The sequence below is a fragment of the Molothrus ater genome, unplaced genomic scaffold, assembly GCF_012460135.2.
Source record: "Molothrus ater isolate BHLD 08-10-18 breed brown headed cowbird unplaced genomic scaffold, BPBGC_Mater_1.1 matUn_MA114, whole genome shotgun sequence".
In the NCBI taxonomy this organism is placed as follows: Eukaryota; Metazoa; Chordata; class Aves; order Passeriformes; family Icteridae; genus Molothrus; species Molothrus ater.
The window spans coordinates 226,535-250,669 of NW_023416569.1; the positions used below are offsets into that span (position 1 = coordinate 226,535).

The window sequence follows — 24,135 nt, forward strand, 5'->3', positions numbered from 1 at the left end:
TCACCATGGCTAACCACACTAATTTCTACCCTAATAGGTCCATTGGCAATGCTGCTTTTAGCTATTACCTTCGGGCCATGCCTGCTGAACAAGCTAGTCTCATTCGTTCAGGCCCGCCTAGAACGGGCTCGCATCCTGTTCGTGGGACAGCAACACTTACTGTGAATTCAACAGGGAACACTGCCAGTCATGAGAGACTTGCCTGGCAGAAACTTACTCAGGTTTCCCAAGACCCTTTTCCCTAGTCAGATCTCAATTTCATACCTCATTTCAGTGCCTATGTATAAGACTACCTCGTTCATTTGTGAAAGAGGGGGGGGAAGTGTGGTAGGCTAGGGACAGGCGTTCGGAAGATTTCGGGCTGTGACGGAAAATTACAGGAATCCTTCTGCCCCCTCTCCCCATAGATAAGGATCACCCTTGGAATGTAGCCAGACGTGTAGCCCCCCTAACCTATGGATGCCAGTAACTTTCCACTCCATACTAACCCTAGAAAGTATAGCCAAACCCCTGTCTGACATAGAGAAACCCCTTAGTCCATAAATACCTTCGAGACCCCTCAATAAAGGCCTTTAACCGTCCACCACATTGGTGTTAGCGTCCGTTATTGGCCACGAGGGATCCCAAGGAGGAGATCGCAGTGCTGGACTCCAATACCAGGTCATCGCGGCCTTCACAAGAAGGCAACACTCCTCTTGCTTGAAGACAGTTTTCACTTTTGGGTATCAATGTTTGATTCAAGAGTGAAAATGCGTCTCCAGTATTTACTAAAAATTCAACTTCTTTCTCATTCTTCAGCTGTATTTTAACCAGTGGGCCTGCTAGGGTAAGATCTGCCAGTCATGGTCATTTCTTATCATCTAGAGTGGCTACAAGAGTTTTGTGCACTGTGTCTGCTAACTCTGGGCACTGGCATTTCCAGTGTCCTTTCTTACAATATGCACATTGATTTGGCCCCAGCTTGGCCTGTGGCTGGTTTGAACCTCCTCTGCCTCTGGAATTTTGGCCCCTGCCTCTGCTTCATCCATGCCCACGTCCTCTCCCTGGAGCTGATCCAGAGCTGCCACCATGGCTGCAGGGAGATCTTTTTCTCTGTCTTTATTATCATACACCTTCTATGCTTTTTCATTAATGCCTTTAAGTCTCTCTTTACAGGCTCTTTCAGCTTCTCAAGTTCCTGCCTGACATCTGGGATAGATTGCCTAAACATCAGGGAAAGGAACTGCTGCTTTCCCATATCCGACCAGGGATCCAGGGCTGTGCGTTTCCGTGCAGCTGCTCAGAGCCTGTTCACAAAGTCAGTGGGTGACTCCTGCTGTCCCTGTGTAACAGTATATATTACTGACCAATTTATTGCTTCTGGAATGGCATTTTTTAATTCAAATTTGACTAGTTCCTGGTATCTGGCTAACATTGCACAGCTGCCTGCATCATTCGGGTCCCACAAAGGGTTTACAGTAGGAAACAGCTGCTCCACTGCACCTTGTCAGGCTCCACTAGCAATTTGTCCCTGCACATGGGCTCTGGCTACCTTTATCACCAACTCTTTTGCTGGTTTTCTTAGCTCTGTCAGCATGAAATCAGAATCACCTCAGTCTGGGTCTCGATTCTTGACTATGAACTCAAATTGTTTTGCTACTTTGCTGGGGTTTTCTCTATAAGTTTTAACTTTTTCCTGCCAACTCTTCAGGTCACTAGTAGAAAAGCAGAAGTTCACCCACATGGCTTCTCCTTGAGGACCCATGCTTGCCTTAAGGGGTGACTAAAGGCAGAGTTTCCTTGGTTTTATTCCTTGTGTTGGTTGTCACTGGGGTCTCTGAAATTGTCCCCTCACCAGGATTATTCATCTCATCCTCACTGCCGTTTGGGTTTCATTCAGGGTGCGGAGTGGTTGGGTGAGGGGGAGTGTACCCAAGCTGGCCTGGGGTAACTCGGCTGTAAGGCTTGGATACCTAGAACACAATCTTCCTCATGCTTTTTAGCCAATTTCAAACATCTCTGCCCTATGCTACATGCTGAACAGCATCTCTTTATTTTCTGCCTGTTATTTCTTTCCAAAGTTAGGACTAAAGGGTCCTGCGGGGCCCAATCAAAGTCACATTCTTTCTGCCACTCAGGTTTATTCTCCAGGGTAAAAAACATGTCTGCATACATCACATGATCTCATTTTTCTTCTTTTCATAAAAATAACATCAACTGTCACAATGTATGATAATTTAAAGTTCCATTAGGGGGTCACTTTTCACCACTTTCTAACTGATACCAAGGCTACTACCATGGGGTAGAGTATTTAATCAGATTACCTTTCTTTGAAAAATTACCCTCCAGGGTTCCTCCCAAAGCTTTCTCATGTACTAAAATACATTCTAGTGGACTCTTTTTAATAACATTTTTACTTCTTGTGTTATTCATTCTTAATGCTATCTTAATTTCCAAACTTACCAGTATGTTTTACTACTTCTTCTCTTTGCCTTCTCTTTATGCCCTGTATACTGCACTTAACACACACTGGGTGTCTCTGAGTCACCCAGCACCAATATTCTTTTTTATAGTTCTAACAAGCAATGAAAACAAAAGGATTACACATTCTACACAATCTACAAGGAACTGGGCTATGATTGGACATAAAACAAGTTTCTTAAAACACTGCCTAAAGTAAAACTCAGGAGTATATACTCATGTAAACCTAGAGTTCACAACCCTGGACATTTGATGTAGTGTCTAAAAGCTTGAGTGACTGCTCGATGTTGTTCAAAGACTTCTCAACCTGAGACGGGCTTGGTGCTGTGCCCATTTCCCTGGGACGTTGCAGTTTGTGTTTATTTATCAGTTACTGTATAACAGTTTGTTTTCATGTACCCTGTGTTTTCCCCAAGTTGGTTTACCCCTAGGTTTTGCCCTCCCTCAAAGCTGTCCCTCATGGCATTCCCCACTCTTTGTTCCAGCTCCTTCCCTGCCTGTCAAGGTAACCCAGCTCTTTATTCCTGAACCTTCCCTGTCAGTTTTGTCTTGGACCAATCCCTGACTGCACCACCCCTTTGGAATTCCCCTATTGCAGGAAACCCCACTGGCCCATGGCACCTACCCTCTCCTCCCATCTGTCCTAATTAGTCCCAAGCAACTGATGTAATCCCCTCACTCCTGCCTTGCAGATTCCTTCTTGGTCAATGGTTTGTATCCACCCCCTGAGTTGTACCCCTATAAAATTCCATGCACAGAAGTGCTGGTGGCTCTTTGCTTCTGAATCCTTCCCTTGGGATAAACCTTTGCCTGTGGAACCTCACAATGGAGGAGCCTCCTCCTTCTCTTTTGCCTACTCCGTGCCGCAGTTATTAGATCCTGAACCACTGAGCAGTGGCTCATCAGGTTCAGCCGCAGGCAGAGCCCACGCCTTGGCCGTTCCCCACTCCTGGCACAGCGCCGGAGTTTTCACCAGAGCCGGCCCGGGCTCTGCTGGGCTCTGCCAATGGGGAACCTCTGCCAGTGCCCGACCGTGCTCTGGGTGAAAAACCTTTTCCTGATATGGAAATGAAACTTGCCCTGTCCCAGCTCCCTGCCCTTTTCTCGAGTGCTGTCACTGCTCCCAACAGTGACGAGAGCTGCAGCAGCCCCTCTGATTCCCCTCAGGAGGATGTTGGAGACCACAGTGATGCCCTTTACTCTCCTCCAGGCTGAACAGACTAGAGTGGCCTCAGCTGCACCTAGGGCTGCCCCTCCAGACCACACTCCATCCTTGCAGTCCTCCTTTGCATTCTGGATAATAGCTTACTATCTTTTTATATTGTGGTGCCCAAAACTGCCCCTGTCTGCTTACAGCACTTCTCCTGGCTGCTGCTTCAGGGTGCGGGCACCGTAATCAGAGACACTGAACAGCTTCTCCTCCCAGAGTTATCCTTATCCTCTGCACTTCCACGTGTCTGCCTTCATGTTCACTGGGGAACCTCCCTATTTGTGGCCACCCATTGCTGTGCTCAGCAGGGACACAGTTCTGTTTGAACATGAGCTGCCACAGCCAGACAGGCAGCAACTGAAGCTGAGAATATCAGAGCCTGGGCAGATTCTATTTTTCCCAGAATGGAGGAAAGAGAGTGAGAAAAGCACAAGGAAACATCACAGTGTTACTTTGCAATCTAATTGCCCTGGGAAACTCAGAAAGGGATGGTGTTATGGTGCTACTGCAAATGCCTTCCATGAAAAAAATACATTTCAGGAAGGAGCAACATCATCTTACAGAGACCAAGTGTTGCCAGCAGTTTCTCCAGGTGCTCTGCCCATCAGCCCCTGCAGGAAGGAGCACAACCCCCAATGCAGGTGGGCTCTGGCTCCCTGTGGCACAGAAGCCCCCCAGGGGCACAGGTCTCTGGGGCAGGAGACGGGCACCAGCGCTGCCAGGGCTCGGGGGGTGGAAGCTCTGCTTGGGCAGGGACTCTGCCACAGCTGCTGCTGTCAGTGCTGCCCGGGCCCCAGGGCTCAGAGCAGCATTCGTGCCCGGGCCCACACGTTCCTTGTGCGTGTCACACCCGCGGGGTTAGGATGGCCACGGGCCAGGACGTGTCCCAAGGAGGCCGTGCCAGCTTCCCTGGAAGGCCCCGTGCCCTTCCCAGCTCAGCTGCGTCGGCAGCCCTGGGGGCTCCTTCTGCTGCCCTGAGCCCACAGAGCAGGGCAGCGTTTGCTGATGCTCTGAGCCCTTCCTAAAGATCCTGTGGGGCTGCCTTAGACACCTGGGGCCAGGCATTCCTTCCAGCCTGGGCCACTTTGGCTGGACTGGGGGCGGCCCCAGGGCAGGCGGCAGTGTGTGCAGGGGCCCTTGGTGACACGCTGCAGCACGGTCACCGTGCCATGGAACGGAACCCGGTGTCCAAGGCCCCTTTGTGACATGTTGGAAATAGAAGCTTGCCCGGGAGCTGGGAGCACGCAACGGGGCACAACGGGACAGAGCGGTGCCGTGAGGAGCCCCCACACAGCACACTCGTTCCCATCTGAGCCCGAGCTTTTCCGCAGGCTTGTTCCTGCAGCTGCTCGAGGCCAGAGCACAGGACTCAGTGACCCCGTGGCCTTGCGAGGCTTCTATTCTGCAGCTGCCCTCAAGGGCAGAGCGTGGGACTTGGTGCCCCGGAGCTTTCCCAGGGCACCTCTCCCGCAAGTAGCTCAAATCAGAGACATGGAGCAGAGACCCCCGAGAGTGCCCAAGATGGCCTGGCTGGAGGAGGAGGAGGAGGAAGAAGGCCCTGGAGCTGCCCCAGCACATGAGACTGAGGAGGTGGTGCCATTCCAGCCACCACAGGAGGGTGAGTGGCAGAGCTGGGCTGCAGGGCTGGAGCCTGCAGCCGACTTGGCCCCATCCCATCCCATCCTATCCCATCCCATCTCATCCCATCCCGTGCCATGCCATGCCATGCTATGCCATGCCATGCCATGCCATGCCATGCCATGCCATGCCATGCCATGCCATGCCATCCCATCCCATCCCATCCCATCCCATCCCATCCCATCCCATCCCATCCCATGCAATCCCCTGGGAAAATTCCCACGGACAGAACGGAAGAGGGCCTGGGCAGACACCCTGCAGTGGCCGTGCTCCATCCCCTGGGGCATCCCAGGGCTCTCCCAGCCTGGGGGGTGCAGGGCTGGGCTGTGTTCTCTGGCCTCTCCCGCAGCCCCTCAGCTCTGCCTGTGCTCGCTCTTTGCCAGATGCAGCCCTGGAGCGCACACGAGAGCAGGAATCCAGCCGTGGCCTCTTCCGCAGCACAGCGCAGGTACCTGCAGCCACCCCCATCTGGGCGGGGCCTGCTGTCCCTGCTCAGCCCAGCACCGTGTGTGCAGCACTCCATGCAACATCCCCGGCTTCCTGCCCTTCTCCTACAGTTCATCTGCAAATTCATCAGGAGAATGCAGGAGGAAGAGACCATCGCCATGGGCACTAGGCTCCGAGCATACTCGCCCATGTTCAAAACCAAGCCCAGCGCTGCCCTCCTGTCTATGCTTGTAGAGGAAGATTTTTACTATCCAGACCAAGTAAGCAGCCTGTGGGCAGGGTTTGATCCTCCCAGGAATTGCTTGGCCTCCCAAGCCACGCATGCTGGTTGCTGTGAGCCTTTGAGGCCACATGGCAGTGCGCGGGGAAGGGAAGCACTTCTCTGGGCAAGCTGGGAACATTGCTCCCCCTGGCAGCTTTCCAAGTCTCCCTGTGCCTTCTCCAGGTGCCCGTCATGGTGAGGTTCATCCACCAGTGGCTCGTGGCCAATGACTGTGCTGAGCCCAGGCTGGACGAGGCCCTGCTGGATCTGACGGAAGCACAGCCAGATGACGCAATCGTGACGCTGCTGCGTGTGGCCCCGTCCTGTGACAGGTATGGGGCCCACCTGCCCAGAGGGCTCAGGCCTCCCCAGCCCATCAGCCTGTACAGCCTGCCGCAGGTGTCTGAGCAACAGAGACTTCCAGGGCCCTCTGGCTGCTGCCTTTCCCAGCCCTGGCACGTCAGCCCCTGAGCCTGCTGCCATGCTCCCTCCCTGCCCCTCAGGGCTCTGTCCCCACGGGCCTGGGCTGCCTGGCTGCTGCTGGCCAGGGCCAGTGGGCAGAGGCAGAGCTGGCAGCCAGCTCAGCTCCCCCCGGTGCTGTGTCTGAGACCCCCCCTGAGACAGAGCTCTGACCCCGCAGAGCTGCCATGGCCATGTGGAAGACCATCATGGGCTCAGCCAGGACTGCAGAGCTGGCACAGCTGATCCTCCTCGATGTGCTGGGGAGCTGGCCAGAGTACAGCACGTGCACCTCCGATGGGGACCAAACGGGTGTCTTTAGCCTGGCTGTGAGTTTCTGCAAGTGGCCTTTGCTGGCCCCAAGGCCGCCTCTCAGCAGCTCTCCATCCTCCTTCCCCCACTGCATCTGCCTGCCTCGGGCACTGGCCTGAAACCTGGCCCAGGGGCAGCTTCAGGCCCACCAGGCCCCGCGCTCCCCCTGCCAAGGTCTCTGCGGGCCTCTCCCTGCCACGCTCGGGCCCTGCCACACGGACGCCTGGGCACTGAGCGCTGTCTCGGGGGCCTTTGTCCCTTGCAGGCAACCGTGGTGATGTGGAAGATCCTGCAGGTGCCCTGTCTGCCACGTATATTGAAGGTGTATTTCCCCCGCCTATTTGTGCATCTGCTCTTCCAAGTGTTCTCCAGCACGGAAGAGATGCCAGAGAGGTCGATGCCTTCTGGAAGGGATGCCAGCAAGAGCACGGCCTTGCCACCAGCCCCAACAGGTGCTCCATCCCACTCCTCCTGTCCCTGCCACGTGGCCTGCCAAGGAGCCAGTGCTGCCAGCGTGACCTGGCCTTTGCTGTGCACACAGGTTTGCAGTGCGCACCCTGAAGTCCCTGCTCTGCCTTCTCCGCTGTGAGGATGTGGTGGTGGCAATGGAACGCAGGTGTGGCTGGGACACGCTGCTCTCTCTTGACACCCACCACTTTGCCGTGGCTCTGCTGGCCAGGTGAGAGCCCCTTCTCCCCACTGCCTCTGACATTTGTGCTCTGTGCCCGGGATGTCCTACAAAGTTTCCATGGTCATGGGCCGTGTCACTGCGGGACAGCCAAGCAGACTGGAAAAGGCTTGGAGAGGAGGGTGCCCATGAGAAACCAACTCCCAAGTGGCCCAGGTCCCCTTGCTGGAAGGGTGGTGGGGCAAGATGAGAACTCTGTGAGTCACTCCTGGGAGATATTTGCCCCACTGGCTCAGCGTCTTGTTTCCGTTTTCCTCTCTTTAGAGAAATTTGCCCATTCAGCCGTACACTTTTCTTCCGGGATTGCATTCTACCTGCTCACCATGCTCGGCCAAGAGATGCCATACTGGGATTTCCCTGCCCTGGCATTCCTTGTGGAGGTGAGCCTCAAGGCCAGCGCTGCCTCCCAGCTCTCTGCCCTCTCGTAGGCACAGCTGCCAGAACGGTGCCCGTGCCCTGTGCTGCTGCCTGGGCCCAGCCCTGTGCGGTTCCGGGCTCCTGCCGGCCGGCTCCCTGTCACTGCCCTGTGCCTTTCAGGTCCTCGAGTGCCTGGACTTGAGGGAATGCAGTGACAGTGTTCTGGAGATCATGACACAGAACCTGCAGAGCGAGCACAGGGCCAGGCGTTACTTGGCACTCAGAGGCCTGGTAGTGCTGGGCAAGAATCCCTTGATGGTGAGAAGGGGGCAGTGGCTGAAGCCGTGCAGGCAGCGTGGGGCCGGGCAAGGCAGTCGCTTGGCCTTGCCTGGGCTTGGGGCGCTGGGGAAGCTGCTCCCAGCTCTCCTGCCTCCCGCTTCAGCTGCCCCAGTGCTCTGGGACAGGCCTTTGGCCTCTGGGCCCTGCAGCAGCAGGCTGGCCTTTCACAAACTTGTGTTCCGCACAGGCTGAAAAAATGGGGAGCCTGACCGAAAGTCTTGTGGAGCTCCTGCAGGAAAATGATAGCCACATGATCAGGATGACCATTCTTCTACTCAGATATTTGCTCCTGGATATTGGGGTGCCCCAATAGCCACCCCCATTGCCCTGCAGCTGGCTGAGGCGCTCCTGCCACTCTTTGACCACGTAAGGCTCTGTGCCCACAGCCTCGGCCACCGGCTGCTGCCCAGACACTTGGTGCCCTGTGCAGATGCAGGCCTGTGCCCTGGGGGGCCTGAAGCAGCTGATGCTGAGGTCTTTTGCCCTTCCTCTCCTACAGGATGATATCCAGGTGCAGCTGAACTCCATGTGTGTCTTTCAAGAGATGCTGGACTTATTAAGAGAAGATGGAAGAAAGGCCCTGAAGTCCCACGTGCGCCAGAGCCTGGTCCCACTCTACTTCCACTGCCATGATGAGAATCAGATTGTTGCTAAGGTGACGACCTGTGGCCACCTGCTGTCCCCCTGGGAGGGGACTGGGCTGCCTCCTGCCCTGGCACCTTGCTGGGCTGCAGCCTCCTCAGGCTGTGGCACTGGGATGCTCCTGTGCCCTGGCCTGTGGGGCCATCTGTGCCTCTCTGCTGCTCTCCAGGCCTCCTGTGTAGTACTGCAATCTTCAGCCAGATTCCTAAAGAGGCGGAATCTCGAAGAAATGCTCCAGGTGGATCAGACATGGAGGTTTGGCGAGTGCCTGGTAAGAGGAGCCGAGAACCCCCAGGCTCAGCCTGGAGAAGACCCCTGAGGGCGGTGCTCAGTGTGCGGGCCGGGCAGCTGTGTCCCTGCCCGCTGCTGCAGCCAGAGGCCGCGTGGGCTCTTCTCCAGGCTCCCGTGGGCCCGAGCCGGGTGCCCATGGAGCCCCGGCCGGCGGGGCTGCGGGCGGCACCGCGGCTCCCCGGGCAGCAGCCGGCCCTCTGCCCCCTGCCCTTGGGAGCCCTTGGCCAGCGGCTGCTGGCCGCGCCTCAGGCCTGTGCGGCCAGGGGAGGCTGGGGCTGGGCGCAGGCAGCGCCCGGCCCAGGGGCGGAGCCCGCGCCAACCCTTCCCTCCTGCCGCTCTCTGCAGCTGGCGGAGGACAGGAGCCAGAGCGGCCGAGCACCTGCGCCGGGCCCTGCGCTACCTGCGGAGCCCACAGGAGCCCCTGCGAGAGGCGGCCATCAGGTTCATGGGTGAGCCATGAGCCCGGGCTCCCATCCCGGCCCGGCCCTGCCGCAGCTCGGCCCCAGCCCCGCTTGCTGCCCCGGCAGCGCCGACCGGGCCCGGCGCCGTGGAGCCCCGCCTGGGCTGGGCATTGCTGCTGCCGCCCTCTGGCAGCCGTGCCCTGGGGCGGCAGCGTGCGGCAAGGGCCGGGCTGAGCCCTGCCGGGCCAGCAGCCCGTGTGGCCACAGCGCCGGCAGCGCCGCCGGCAGGGAGCTGTGCCGCTGGCGCCGTGACAGGCTCTGTGTTCACAGGCATGGCCGGGCGGCACCTGAGGGGGCAGCAGCAAGAGCTGCAGCTGATCTGCACTGGTGAGTGAGGCCAGCGGGCTGACAGCGGGGGCTGCCGGGGGACAGCTGCAAGCCCTGCCCTGGCTGCGGAGGGCTCTGCTCCCGGGGCAGAGCACCCTGAGATTTCAGGGCCATGTGGCCCATTCTTGGCCAGCAGTTTCGGGCTGATCCCCTTGCTCCTGCTCCATGGCAAGAGCCGGCTGGGAAGGCTCTGGCAGCGGGCTCTCCTTGGCTCCCCACAGATCTGGGATCTGACCTTGGCTCTGTTGAGTTTGCCCAATTATCCCATCATAAAAAACCAAACAATATTTGAGATAGCAGCAATTTCAATTGAATAGTTTAGGAAATATATCTTGACAATATAATTTGATTAAAATAAGGGATAATTTGGTTCCAATAATGGCGCATAAGCAAAGGATAACCCGGGCCATGGAGTGCAGGACCCTTGCCACCTCACGCAGGAGCTTTCCAAGTGAAGATTCCCCCCTTTTATGCCATGTGTCAATGTCATCTCCTCCCATTTTCGATTCATCACACTTCTACCTCCGCCCTCATCACCACCTTTACCGCGCATGCTCCACCACTCGTTTTGGTTGTCGCACAAGGCTTTGGGGGTCGTTGTTTGATGAAGGCCTCTCTTCTTCCTCGATGTCCTTTAATTCACCTTTGGGTTACACATGCGCACCCAGCCAGTACAATGTAATCCAAAACTAACATATTAACTACATTTAAGCATCAAAGCAATAAATCTCTTATAGCTGGCATTTTCCTGGGACCCAACCAGATTTTCCCTTCTTTCTCTTAATTTTTAGTAACTGTTATCTCTTGCTTTTTCCTCCTGTCTTGAACATCTGCAGGGAAGGGGCGGTGGAACCCCTCCTCTCCCTTTTTTCTTGGCATTACAACTTTTAACTGTTTTATTATTCTTTCCAAATATTAATTACTGCATCAATATTGATTATTGTTTCAATTTTGTCAGCACAAATCATACCTATTTACCAGAGCTCTGCTCCTTTCTCCTGCAGCCCTTGAAAGCCTGACGGAGGACATGAGCAGTTCCGTGTCCGAGCTGGCACTTGAAACACTGCATGTCCTCCGAGCAACAGCCAGTGCGCGATATTCCATCTTCCAGAGGCTGCACGATCAGCTGCGCAGGGCATGGATCACTCGGCCTCGTCTGTCACGGCTCGGCTGGCTGCACTGCTGGAGCTCTGAGGAGAGCTGATCTGGGAGGCTCTCTTTGCTGGGGCAACCTGAGCCAGTGGGGATTTTTAGTTTTCTTTAAGATTTTTATTTTCTTCCATTCTATTTTTTATCCTATGTAAATATAGACTGTGTTATAATACAAAGAATCTCAGGAGACTTTTTTTGCTGCCCAGGGTCTATAGGGCAGAGGGGAAGAGGGGGAAAAGGGTGCTTGTGCTCAGCCAGCTCCCAGGCATGCGGTGGGCAAGGGGAAAGTGGCCAGAAGCCCCTTGGCCTTTGGTGGTTCTGCTGAAGCCTTTGTGCTGCCCACAGAGCGGCTGGGCAGGGGCCGGAGCTGCGGGGATCCCTGCCAGAGCGGTGCCTGGAGATGGCCACAAGCCCTGTGCCAGGCAGGAAGCGCCATCCGTGTCCTCCTGCCCGTGTGCTGCTGCCTGCCTTGCTGAGGGCTCCCAGGTGCCTCTGGATGGGGCTGCTCTGGAGCTGCTGTGGGGCTGCGGCGCTGCTGCCGGGCAGCTTGGCCAGGCTGGGGCAGGGCCTGAGGGGCTGGGGCGCTGGCAAGCCCTGAGCAATGGGCTGTCAGAGGCCACAAGCAGCCCCCTCGCAGCTGCCTTATTCCTGACAGCCGGGTGCTCTGGCGCTTCTGCAGTGGGCAGTGTGAGGGACCTTCTGGAATCAGGCGTGGAACCCTGGCCTCGGCCTTTCAGGGCTGTGAGGGCAGGAGTTGTGGGGCTGCGCGTGTGCCCTCCCTGTCCTCCAGACTGGAGCCCTCGGCCCGTCAGCCTTAGGCATTGAGCTCCACTGCCTGCTCTCCGAGTCTTGTTCCTCTTGCTGTGGGGGAGGCCGAGTTCTGTGGCTTTAGGCCCCATTGAGCCAGAAGAGCAGCAGCTTTGAGCCCAGAGGGGCCACAGAAAGGCCCTCTGGACAAAGGGCATTCCTGGCATTCCCAGGGCAGGGACACATGAGAGTGGCAGGCACCTTCAGGTGCCACGCTGGCTTTGCACTGGGTCACCTCCCTGTGTGCAGGGCTGGCTCTTTGCTTTGCTGTCCTTGGCCTTTTGCCGTCGTGCTCCTTTGGCTGCCTGCAGCGAGGGGCAGCCCTGGAAGGAGGGTGAAAGGCCCTGTCTCCAACATCTCAAGGGGGAAATGGAGCTCTCACGGCCCTCAGCCCATGCTGTAAGCAGAGCAGAACCTGTTCCCCAGCCCTGATGGATTTCTGCTTGCTGCTGGTCCCTGGCCACCATGACCCACTGCACTCGCTCTGAGTTACCCATAGGATGGCTGGTGCCTCTTGATTTGCTGATGGGACGTGAGCATCACTGAGAGAAAGGTGGGTGTCCCAGTGCTGAGGGCACATGGGGTCACTGAGCAGACTTGAGGCTTCCCCAGCAGGTTGCAGGTGCCTTTCTGTCACTGAAGGGAAGGCAGATGCCCCGTGGGTCGCTGAGGTGTCATGACAGTCTCTGAATGGGATGCAGATGCCCTGCATGCCACTGAGGCCAGCGTGAGTCCCTGAGGGGAGGCGGGTGTCTGTCGTGTCCCCCAGGGTGAGGCGGTGTCACTGAGGGAAAGGGAGGGGGACACGGGCACGCCGCGTGTGGCTGAGCGCACATGCCGCTGGCTGAAGGGACGCCAGGGCCGCTGAGGGGCCGTGGGCTCGCCCTGAGGGACACGGCAGGGCCGGGCCGGTCCCCGCTGCGCCGCCGCCGCCCGCTCCCCGCCGCAGGGAGCGTTTCCCGCCCAGGCGCGGGCGGCCCCGCCCCGCCGCTCCCCTCAGCCGCGGGCGGGAACTCGAACCCGCTGGGGCCGCCCCGCGGGGCCGGGCGCCGGGCGGCCTTCCAGAAACCCTGGGGGAGCTGCCCTGGGGCTGCCCTGCGCTCATACACACCGAGGAGCATGGGCCAGGCTTGCCTCAGCACCAGGGAGTGTTTCACTTTGCCGGGGTAAAGCTGCAGTAGCTTCCAGGGAGAGAACTTCATAGCACAGGAATGCTGGAATTACCTGGTGCCACCTGAAGGGCACGAAATGAACATTTGGGCTTTCCGGTTGAGGTAATCACTGGACTGTGAGAATAATGAAATCAGAGGTGAACTGTCGAGTACATGTAGTAGATATTTGAGCTGGAAAATTTGAGGTGATCTCTAGGGAAAAAAATTACTTTTGAGGAAAAGTCTGAGTAATTTCTAGAGGACACATAGAGATCATTTTGTGACAAAACCTGAGGTAAATGTTAGGGCAAAGACAGAACGTTTGGGGGTAAAATCTCAGGTTCTCTGGCTTCCCACTGCCTCATCCCATGCCCCAGCAGGGGAGCTTTGCCCTCCCTGTGCCCAGCCAGCCCAGCCTGGGCACCTCAGGGGTGCCCCCACCCTCCTGCTGAGGCCCGGCCTGGAGGGCTCTGCCGCAGGCCTGGGAGACGCTCTGGGGAAGCGCCAGGGCAGCCGGGCGCCAGGGACAAGGCGGCTGCCTGGGGGCTGCTTGTGCCCTCTGACACCCAATTCCTCAGGGCTTCCCAGCGCCCTGGCTCCTCAGGGGCCTCCTGGTGTTCTGCCAATTGACTGAGGTGATTTAAAGGACACATCACTGGAAATAATGGTCTTCTTTTACTGTGAATATGAAGGAACCACAATGTAAGATGATACAATCAATAAAAAATGTGAGCTTGGTTTTAGTGACAAGCAAAAACAAGCAAGGTAATGCCCCTAAATCAGTACTGTAAGAAAGAAAGGAGAGTGATTTAGAAAGATGCATCACCAGTTGCCTAAATTGTTTCTCGTCTTGCAGATCTGCACTTGCTGGGGAGCCACATTTTACACCAAGGACCTGGGGAACCATTCCCAGCAATTGGGAAAATCCTAGGTGCTCCATCCACCCATAGATGAGGTCTCCAAATTTGCCCCAAAAGCTCTGTCTTCCTCCCCTCTGCTGCTTTAATTGTTTGTAATGATTTAATAAGGAGAACTATTCTTCCCTGCAGCAAACACAGGCACGTGGTATTTTATTACCTTGATTAGGGCCCCTGTTTGGAATTTCTTTGCTGGGTTTCCTTCTTTGCAGGCTTGGTCCAAAACTTGGAGAAGTCAGTGTGAGAACTGGACTTTGTGCTGTCAACATTCTGAGTGTTGAGCCAGCACCAAATCCATGCAATTCTATGGGAAGAAAATCATAAGGACAAATGGCATGATTTAAACAAGGAAATGCTCTTGGCTTTGGCATTTTATGTGCACAAATGCACACCAGGAGAGGAAGAGCAAAGCAGGTACAAGCTCCCCGTGCTTGCAGAAGAATGAATGGAAATAACTTCCTGTTTAGGCTGGAAATCAGGAGAAAATTTGTACCCATCAGAAAGGTGTTGAAGTGGAGCAGCTGCCTAGTGACAGCAGACAGGTGGAGAAGTGAAACCCCAAATTAAAGGCTTTTAATGTGGAGTTGTTTGGACGTTGGAGTCTTTAGAAGCAGGTCTTGTGAGTGCCATGGGCAATGCAGGTGGCTTCCCAGGGGAGCATCCCTGTCCAGTGCCAGGGATCTGCTGCCCTGGTCCCACAGAGGGATTTGGGTTGTACCTGATGGCCCAGCAGAGCTTGGGGAATGCCTCCGTGTTTTTTGGATTTGAATGGCATTTGGGTCAAATCAAGTTTCTCCTCTGAGGGATGGAGTCTTGAGCTCTCACAGGTTTTGCTTGAACATTTCTTTCATCTGCCCCCCACCCCAAACCCCCCAGCAGAGCCCCTGCTCCTGCCACTCTGTGTCTCCCACAGCTGGGATCCTCAGAACTTTTCCCTTACACTAAAAGAACTGGAAATTGGCTGGGTTTTGTGGCCTCTTGGCAACAAAATTGTCTCCTATTGTGCAGCTCGGGGGGAAAGAAACCTCTTCCTCCCTTCAGTCTGCTGCAACAAAGTGTTTTGTTCCTCTTTGTGAAGAGCTAGGAAGAAACACTTCTTTTGAAGATGAGGGAGCCCAATTCAATTCCCTTATCGTTTTGAGCAAAATAACCAAGTGATTTATGTTGAAAGTCACTCCACAATTTTGAAGAGATCTTTTTAGAAAGTGTTTCTCTTGGTGACTGATTATGAGTGGCTATGGGAAGAAACTCTTTGCATTGAAGCACTCAAAGCAGTAATTTCTTCCCAAAAAGTAGATGTAATTACATTTTTTGGGTGAAACAAAGTAAGTAGTAGTGGACCAAAGGAGCTTCAAGCTGATCTCTATTTGCTGCCAATGACTGAATTAAATGCACAGGGTTCCTATCAGCTCTGCCTGACAAAATGTTGCATTTGGGCTCTTGGGGGTTTTGTCAGAAATCTTTGTAGCATGAATAGTTCATGGACTTCTCTCTGCTGGCTTCAGCCATTCCTGCTGTCCATCATACCTTGCTATTATAAGGCAGCTCTTTTCATTATGTTGTCTTTTAATCCAGATATCTGAGCCTTTTTCTGCTTCTAGTGCCAGTTTTCAGTAGGACAAACATTTTCTTATCTGCGAGTGTATTCAGTGGTGGCCACACAAGTGAAGGCAAGGAGCTGGCAGGTGATAATTGATGAAACTTTCTATAATGGGAAAAAACTCAGCATTCAATTTCCATCTCCTTAGAAATCTCTATTTCTTTTCTTGTCTCTTGTGCTCTTTGTGGCTGGTCTGAGGTTAGTGCTTGGAAATGCAATGATATGGATTCCAATTCTTTTGAGAGAGAATAATCTTGTACACAAAGCCAAATAAATTTAACTTTTCAATATTAGAGCAGTGTGACATCCAGGTTGGGGACCTGGCAGTGGTTGGTGCCTGGCCAGCCTCAGAACACAGAGTTTGTCCGATTTAGGTGAAATTTCATTCATTGGAGACAAAGTAAAATTGCCTCTTATTTGCTCAGCACTAAAAATCCATCTGTGGAGCGGTGGCCGGTAGAAAGAAATGCCCAGGCTAGAGGAAAGGTCCAGCCACACTCCAGCCAGTCCAGGCACTGCCTCGACTCGAAGCCAAGGCCCTGTGCCTAAGCGATGTTTAGCTTGCGGGCAAGTTAGCGCGGTAAGTACTCCAGGTGTTGCGGGCGAGAAAGAAGGAGCGACTCCCAGGTCTCTTGGGGTAAGGAGGTTTAATGAAGGAAAATGTAGAGGGTTCAGGGAAAGGAGATCTGGGATCCCCAAGGCGGGGGAAAACCTCGGGATATAAAGGGAAAGGGCGGGGCTAGGGATAACAAATCAGAGGAGGGGCGCGGTGGATACATTTGGAATTGACAAGGGTACGGGGCCAATGGAACAGAGTTAGGGGTGGGGCCCTGGCCCCTTAACCAACCACCCGACGCCCTAGCCAGAAACTTCTGGAAAAAGAGGCATGGGCCCCGAGTGACTGGCAGGCAGCCAGGGGAGGGGAACAGACAAGATACACTTGGTAACTAGGGAAACTGGGGAGGGGTACAATGATTGACAAAAACTGAAACCTTGGGCAGAACCATTAACACAACCATGGGGGGGAGAACGGAACAAACACAAAGCAAACCACAACACATCTGAAGCTCATTGCCAAGACTTGCTGCTGAATGATGGGATTAAGCCCTGCAATGGCACCATGAAATGAGAGACTGGGAGAGGAATAATAAAAACTGCCATTTCCAACCATGTGCAGGCCCTGATGTCCTGCTGTTGGCTTGGTGCTCTCAAAGGGGCTGATTTTGATGGTTTTAGAGGCACTAAGCTGGGCAGTGAAATGCACCTCTGGCAGCAATTGCATCTCTGGTGTCTGCAAGTGCCTTCATCTCCCTTCCTGCTCCTCAGAACTGAAATTCTGCAAGGACTGAGTGAATCTGGGGCTTTGGGAAGGCCCAGTAGTGACAGATTTTGGTGAGATTTGAGTCAGGAGATGGAAGCAGCAGCAGAAGGTGCTGTAATCTTCATCCTTGTGCTCCTCTGCATGCTGATGCAGTGTGAAGGAGGCAGGGATTCCATCAAGCACCTTCTGTAGCTCCTGAGGGAAAAAAACAAGTGGCAAGTTCTTTATTTGGTTAGAGTTTCAGGCTGTGCTGCACCTCAGGGCCAGGCTCTGCCTCTCTCTGCTCCAGCTGGTGCTTCCAAGCTGTCCTCTGTGGTTTTGATTTGCAAACCACCTCTCTGACCAGCTTCCATTTTGCTTTAAAAAATTCAGCACCACGTTTGTGGCTGAACGGGTCCCAGAGCTAGGGAGAAGGATTTGAGATGCAATTTGCATCACAGAGTTGTTACAGCGGGGAAAATGTCGCATCCCTCCTGTGCCTGGAGCTGCTAATCTTGTTCTGAACATGGAAAACCTCTTCAGCTTCTCTCATTATACCTAAATTTGATTACTGCTTTGATTTCACACCTCTTTCATGCAGGCTTTTCCTCTCTCCTTGGCTGGAATTTTCAGGCCTGAAAAGAGAAATTTTGTCAAGCCTTGGGACAGTTCTCATTACCTATCCCTGCTCCTAATGCTGCTTTTAATTGTCTTGGGAACCTGAGCAAGAGGGGAAAATGGGAGAAGTTTAGTGAGAGGAAAAGTAAGGCCCAGAGACCAAAGTGTAAATGCAGATTCTGGGTTACCAGAGTCTGCAGTGTTGTGGGGATCTGGGCCGTGCAAACTGATGTTTTTCTCTGTGAATGGCTGATTCCTTCTGTATCTTCTGAAATTCCTGTGCATTAGGGCTGGTGCTGGAACTGCAGCCACACAAACTCCCCATGGAGCTGTGTGGGACACAGTGGGAATCATTGATTTGCTGCTTTGGATGAAAAGTTGTGACATGAACCTCAGTGTCGGGGAGGTGGCACGTTAATGCTGCTGCTGTCAGACAGTGCCCACACACCGTGTCTGGAGACAGCTCAGGAGAAGATGAAGAAAAACCAGGATTAAATCCCATGTGCCACTGAACTCTCTCAGAAAGAAACTGCTTGGAGTGAAGTCTGTGAAGTGACTGGGGAGAGCTGGATGAAAGGGACAGCTCTGAGAAGTGTGTGGTACGTCAGTGATGTCCTAATACTGATCTTTGCACAGAGATGAAAAAGTATCAGTTTGCATGGCCTGAATGTCTGGGTCTGGAAATTGTGTGTTGCAGAAGCTGTGCTGAGCTCATCTGGCTCTGAAATATCATCTCTACACCTTAGCCAGGAACAGCATCAGAGTTCTGAGCAGATTAATAAAAATCAATCATAACCCAGAAGCAAACCTTGGCAGTACACATCTGTGGCTGGTGAGGACACCAAAAGCTTTCATTCCTGTTCTTGGAGAATGAATTCAGCAATAAAAATCCTCTCTCTTGGCATTAGAATGCTTTAGTTTCAGCTCTTGCCCCAGACTATCAATGTCAAGTGTTTCTCTGGGTGCTTGGGGGTAGGTTCTCCCCCATAGCTCTCTGCAGGTTGGTGCTAATTCAAGATGTTCTGTCAGGTTCAGATGTTTTGGTGCCTGACCAGGGAGTGCAGAACAGGGATTCCAAGTGCTGACATTTGCTGTACTAGAAAGTGCCAGGGACAAATTGTTGCCAATTAACACCTTTAACTGGGAGGATCAATTCCTGTTGTGCTTGTACCAGAGTCTGGGGACAGAGGGGGTTTCCAAGGGCAATCTTGGTCCATGTAGGGCTGAGGCTCTGCAGGCTGCTCCAGCCCCTCTGGGTGCTCAGGAACAGGGGTTGCAGTGCACCCTCATCAGCCCTGGGGCTGCCCAGGGAAGAGCCATGGCTGAGGCTCTGCAGGAGCAGGCAGGCTCAGCCCTGCTCCAACAAGGGATCCCATGGCACAGGACACGCTGGGATTTGCCCCTGAAGCTACCAAGTGTGTCCAGAGAAACTGCAGGCAGAGGGTGACCTCAGTCAGTGGGACCCCTCTGTGCACAGGGACCCTCACTCCTGGCGTGGCTGTGCCAGCTCCTCCAGGGACCTCCAGCCCTGGAAACCTGGAGCAAGTGGAAACCACAACTTTGCAAATGCTGCCTGTGCCCAAAGTAAATGCAAAGAGAACTGGGATGTGAAAAAGAAAATTTGTTTATTTCTGGAAGAACAGCAACAATACAGAACACTTTTACAATGTAAGAATATTTCTAACAAGAGCAATCCATGGAACGTATATACATAAGAACCTATCTAGGAAAAATATATGAAACGTATTTACAGAAGACAAAAAAAAGTCCTAAATCCTATTCCTGAAGAGATCAAACTGTAAAACATATGTACAAAAGGGTGGCATTTCTGTCTGGAATGTCCATCAGTCCTGGAAGAAAAGCAAGTGTGCCGTGGTCACTGCAGTCAGGCACAGAGGGCTCTTCCATGTGCCCCCAGGCTGGCACATGCTGGCACAGCAGGACTCTGCTACCAGAGCTGAGCCTGGCTGGGTCTGGGCTGGAGCTCGTGTGGCCCAGAGCGAGCACAGGACAGGCTGCGGATGGCACCAGACTCCAGTGCCCGGGGTGCCACGTCCCTGAGCAGGGACCAGCCCAGCTCCAGCCTGGCAGCAGGGGCCCACTCTGCCTGTGGGGACCACATGCCTGTCCTGCTGCTGGCATTGGTCTTCATGCCAAGATCATAGGCTCTTCCTCATCTTTCTCATCAATGTCCATGTCTTCAATGTACTCTTCCATTTCCACTTCCATTTCCTCTTCCACATCCACATCCACTTCCATTTCTTCTTCCACATCCATATCCACCTCTATCTCTTCCTCTCCAGTCTCTTCCTCCATTTCCATGTCCTCCTTTGGATGAGTCTGGATATCCACGTCCATCTCTTCCTCTCTGTCTGTGACAGCCTGCAGAGGTGGCAAAACCTCAGAGTGGGGTCCCTGTCCCACACCATCCCACAGAGCTGCACCCCACCTGGGCAGCTGGCGGTGTCCCCCTCCATGGAATGGCACCATACCTTCCTCAGGACAAACATAAGCATCCTGCGGTGGTGGATGACAAAATCCAGGCACTAGGGAGCTCTCAGCACTGATGGAGGGAGCAGGTGACAAGAAGGGCGACAGGGGTAGACAGGAGCAGAGTGCAGCGTGGGCTGACACAAGGGCCAGTGGTTGAGTTGTGCTCTTTGCTGGGTGCTGGCAGTTCCACCTGGAATGGGGGATGTGACATCACAGTTCCCAGGAGTCCAGGGCCAACTGAAGTGGGCAGCGGGGATCCCTGGATGGTTGGGCTTGGAAGGGACCCTGAAGATCATCTTGTTCCGAGTTGAGCAATCTTCCCCCAGGCCTTGGGGGAGGCCTGTTCCCAAGGATGGGGCACCCACAGCCTCTGTGCCCAGCCTGGGCCGGTGCCTCACCACCCTCAGTGTAAAACAGCAGCTCCCTTAGATCCAGCTTCAATCAGCCTCCTGCACTTGAAAGCCATCCCCCTTGTCCTGTCACCAGAGGCCCTGTTGAACACTCTGTCCCCTTCTTTCCTGTGGGACCCTTCCAGTCCTGCACAGCCACAGTGAGGCCTCCCAGGCTCTTTCCAAGCTGAGCATCCCCAGCCCCAGCTGGACAGCAGTCAGTCAGATCAGGGGATGTCAAGGCTGAAGGGTAGCAAATAGGAACTGAGAGATGGAAGCTTTAGACCAAGGTTTGCCTCTAAATTGTACAAAATTAATAACAGTGGAGGGAAAAGTGGTGGGACACTTGTTCTGTTCTAACTGGTGAATTTTATTTTATTTTTTTCTTCTTTTCTGTCATGCTGACCCAGGTTTTTCTGTTGGAAAGGAAGCTTGGCACAATGTCCACTGTCTTCTCCATTTCTGAAACACCAAGCAGAGTCTGGACAGGCTGATGATGCAGAGTAAAACCTGCAAATATACTGGTGATCCTGAGCCTGGGGGTGCAGCTAAACCCAGGCAAAAGGAATTTCTGGAAAGTTGAACCTGGTTTCCATTTTCTTGAGTTTGGCTATGCCAACTTAACCAGTCATTTATAAAAAAGCAAATAAAAAGCTCAAACCAAAACAGACAAAAACCCAAATAAACAAACCCACGCAAACCAACCCAACAGATAAAAAACCCCAAATAAAACCAAAGGCAATGAGGAGTTAGTATTAGTTGTGAGGATATCACAGCAGGCAAATGGCTGCTTCCCACAGGATCACCATAAAAAGCCACATCTAACAGCTGCTCCAAAATAGACCCAACAGGAGAAAAATAAAAAGTGATACATGGCAACTCTGGGGGCAGCTCCACATGAAGGTGAAGGATGAGCCCTGGTACAGATCCAGCATTCCCCACCCTCCAGGCTGCTGTTTGCTCCTGATGAAAGACCCTTGCAGGACTGTGGCCCCTCTCAGTGCAGTGTAAATCATTCCCACAGCTCTCAGCTGAGCCACTAGCATTGCCAGAGCGAGATCCAGGCACCATCCTGAGCATCTGTGGAAGCTCCTGAGCATCTTCATGCCTGGAACCACAAAACACCTCAGGCTCTCCCTGGACTGGCTTTTCAGGGGAGGTTTCCATATCCCTGGGAGATCTGTTCATTCCTCAACATGTCTGACTTTGTGTACAATGATGCATTTGGATTCCTCCCCTGCTCCTGTGTGCCAGTGAGAAACCATCCATGTGAATGGAGGATGTTGTGAACAGGAACATTTATTCCTGGATTGCCATTTTGCCTCACTGTCACTCAGCTGAACATTGTCCTTATCTGCGGTAACCGTGCCTTTAAAAATCCCGCCTGCGCCGCCGTTCCCGCCTGCCAGCCGACGGAGCGGGCGGGGTGCGCGGTTTCGCGGCTCGGTGCGCAGGAGCTGCTCCGTCGGCAGGGACGCGCTGGATCGGCGTTCAGCTCTGCCAGAGGCGGACAAAAAGGCACGGCACCTGTAATAAGTAGCAATACGTTTGTTCATTAATTTAATCAATAGCTAAATAATTATACAAGATCAAAGCAATATCTAAATACCTAAAACCGCCTGATTTTAAATGTATAGCCACATATGGTTCACATATGGTTGCTTGGCTTGCAGGAATCGTACAGTGCTTTGGGAATTCCATGGTAAAGAAAAGTTCACCTAAGAGATCACAGAGGAGAGCTGTAATAACAATTCCTAAACTCACAAGAATTGCTTAGGCTTGCAGGAATCGTATAGTGTTCTGAAAATTCCACTGTATAGGTATGCCTTATAAGGAAAAGTTCACTCAGAAAAGTTCACTCAGTGGTTAAAAGAGGATGACTTGGAGCCTTCATCCCACGACCACCAGAAGGCAGAAAAAGACCCCCTAGCAACTGAACGAGCAAGCGCAAAAGACAGACCACGTCATCCCTGGACCCGGGAGAAAAAGGCAATAAAAGGTGAACTTTGGGGATAGGAACAGTGCGAGCCTAGAGGAGCGGAGACTCCCGGCCACCCAGCGCTGAACTTTGCTTATTCTTGCTTGCATAATAATAATAATAAATTTATAATTGTATGATCCTTGAATCCAGTGAATTCATTTATCACAATTTGGTGCTGTGACTCGGATCCAGAAAATGGGGTTGGTTTGAGAATCCTGGGGGGGCGCCACACCACCTGGTGGCCCTGGCCTTCTCACCCGACCCCTCATTTGGACTGACGAACCTAAATTCGAGAATAAGCAAGGAAAACACCGGTAACCCTGTAAACTTTGTGCACGAAGATCCGAGCGACGACGCAGGACGCGTGAGTATACGAGGTGAACCGCTCGGTTGGGTTGGGATCCTGGGGCACGGTGAATGAGACGTCCACCTGCGGACGACGTGAGAGGGACCCTCTAGTAGTGCGGTTCTCGTAGCCCGCGAGGGAGCGAGCCACGACCGAGGGGTTCTGTGTGTGTGTGTGTGTGGAGGTGCCTTGGAAGATGGGGCAGAAGAAGAGCAAGCCTTCTGTTCCCATGGGGGAGGGTCCCCAGTTACCCCCAATACCTAAGGACAGTCCGTTAGGATTAATGATTAAGTATTGGGATGACTTTCCCCTCCAGAAAGGGGAAGGATAAGGCAAAAATGATAAATTATTGTATGGTAGTGTGGGGAGGCAAGAATCTGGATTCAGGAAGTATATACTGGCCTGTTTTCGGATCCTTTGAGGATTGGGTCTGTTAAGCCCTGAACATTTATGTGAATTCTAAAGAGCCTGTGAACTCGGAGGAGAGTGCATATGCTAAATTATGGTTGGTAGAAAGTAATGAGCAAACAGCTAGGCTGTTCCCCCTTAAGGGAAGTCAAGGGGAGGAGGAAAAAAAGAAAAAGTCTCGACCGGAGGAATATGTTCCTATTTATCCTCCCCCGTTACATACCACCAGCTCCCCCTGAACCCCCCCTAAACGCATTCCTGGCATCGGCTCCTAATAGACAGCAGGTCACGGACTCCCCGGATTGCAGGAGGCGTACTCGGAGTCAGATGAGAACAGTAATTGAGGAAGGAGAGAGCAGTGGTTGTTCCCTCTCAGAGAAATAGCATTAGGAGGACCTCAAGCTGGGATGGGGTTTGTCACTGTCCCCTTGAACTCAGGAGATGTCCGTGAGTTTAAGAAAGAGATGGGAAAATTATTAGAAGACCCTATAGGAGTAGCAGAAAGAGTGGATCAGTTCCTAGGGCCAAACATATATACTTGGGTGGAGATGCAATCCATTCTAGGAATCCTATTTACAACAGAGGAGAGAGGGATGATTAGAAGGGCAGGAATGAGGATTTGGGACACCCAACATGTTCAAGGTCCCGCGGCTGATGTGAAATGGCCCTTGCAAAATCCCAACTGGAACAATCAGGACCCCAACCATCGTGGTCATATGCAGGATTTAAGAACCATCATAATCCAGGGCATACGAGAGGCTGTGCCCCGGGGACAAAATATAAGCAAGGCATTCAAAGAGTGCCAAGCAAAAGATGAGACCCCCACTGAATGGTTGGAAAGATTAAGGAAGAGTTTTCAGTTCTACTCAGGGGTAGACCCAGAGACGCCAATGGGGCAAGCACTCCTTAAAACACAGTTTGTAGCCAAATCATGGGAGGATGTTCGAAAGAAATTAGAAAAGTTAAAGGATTGTCAGGACAGAGGACTTGATGAATTGCTCAGGGAGGCTCAGAAGGTATATGTTAGACGGGAGGATGAGGCACACAAAAGACAGGTTTGGATGATGGTGGCGGCAGTCA

At 53.3% G+C, this 24,135-nt stretch overlaps 1 protein-coding gene across 1 annotated transcript in view; it reads right to left on the reverse strand.

The window, feature by feature from the left end:
- The window catches only part of LOC129047097 (zinc finger protein 850-like), a 271,901-nt gene that overhangs the window by 198,265 nt on the left and 49,501 nt on the right, over window positions 1–24,135 (reverse strand). The window lies entirely within an intron of this gene.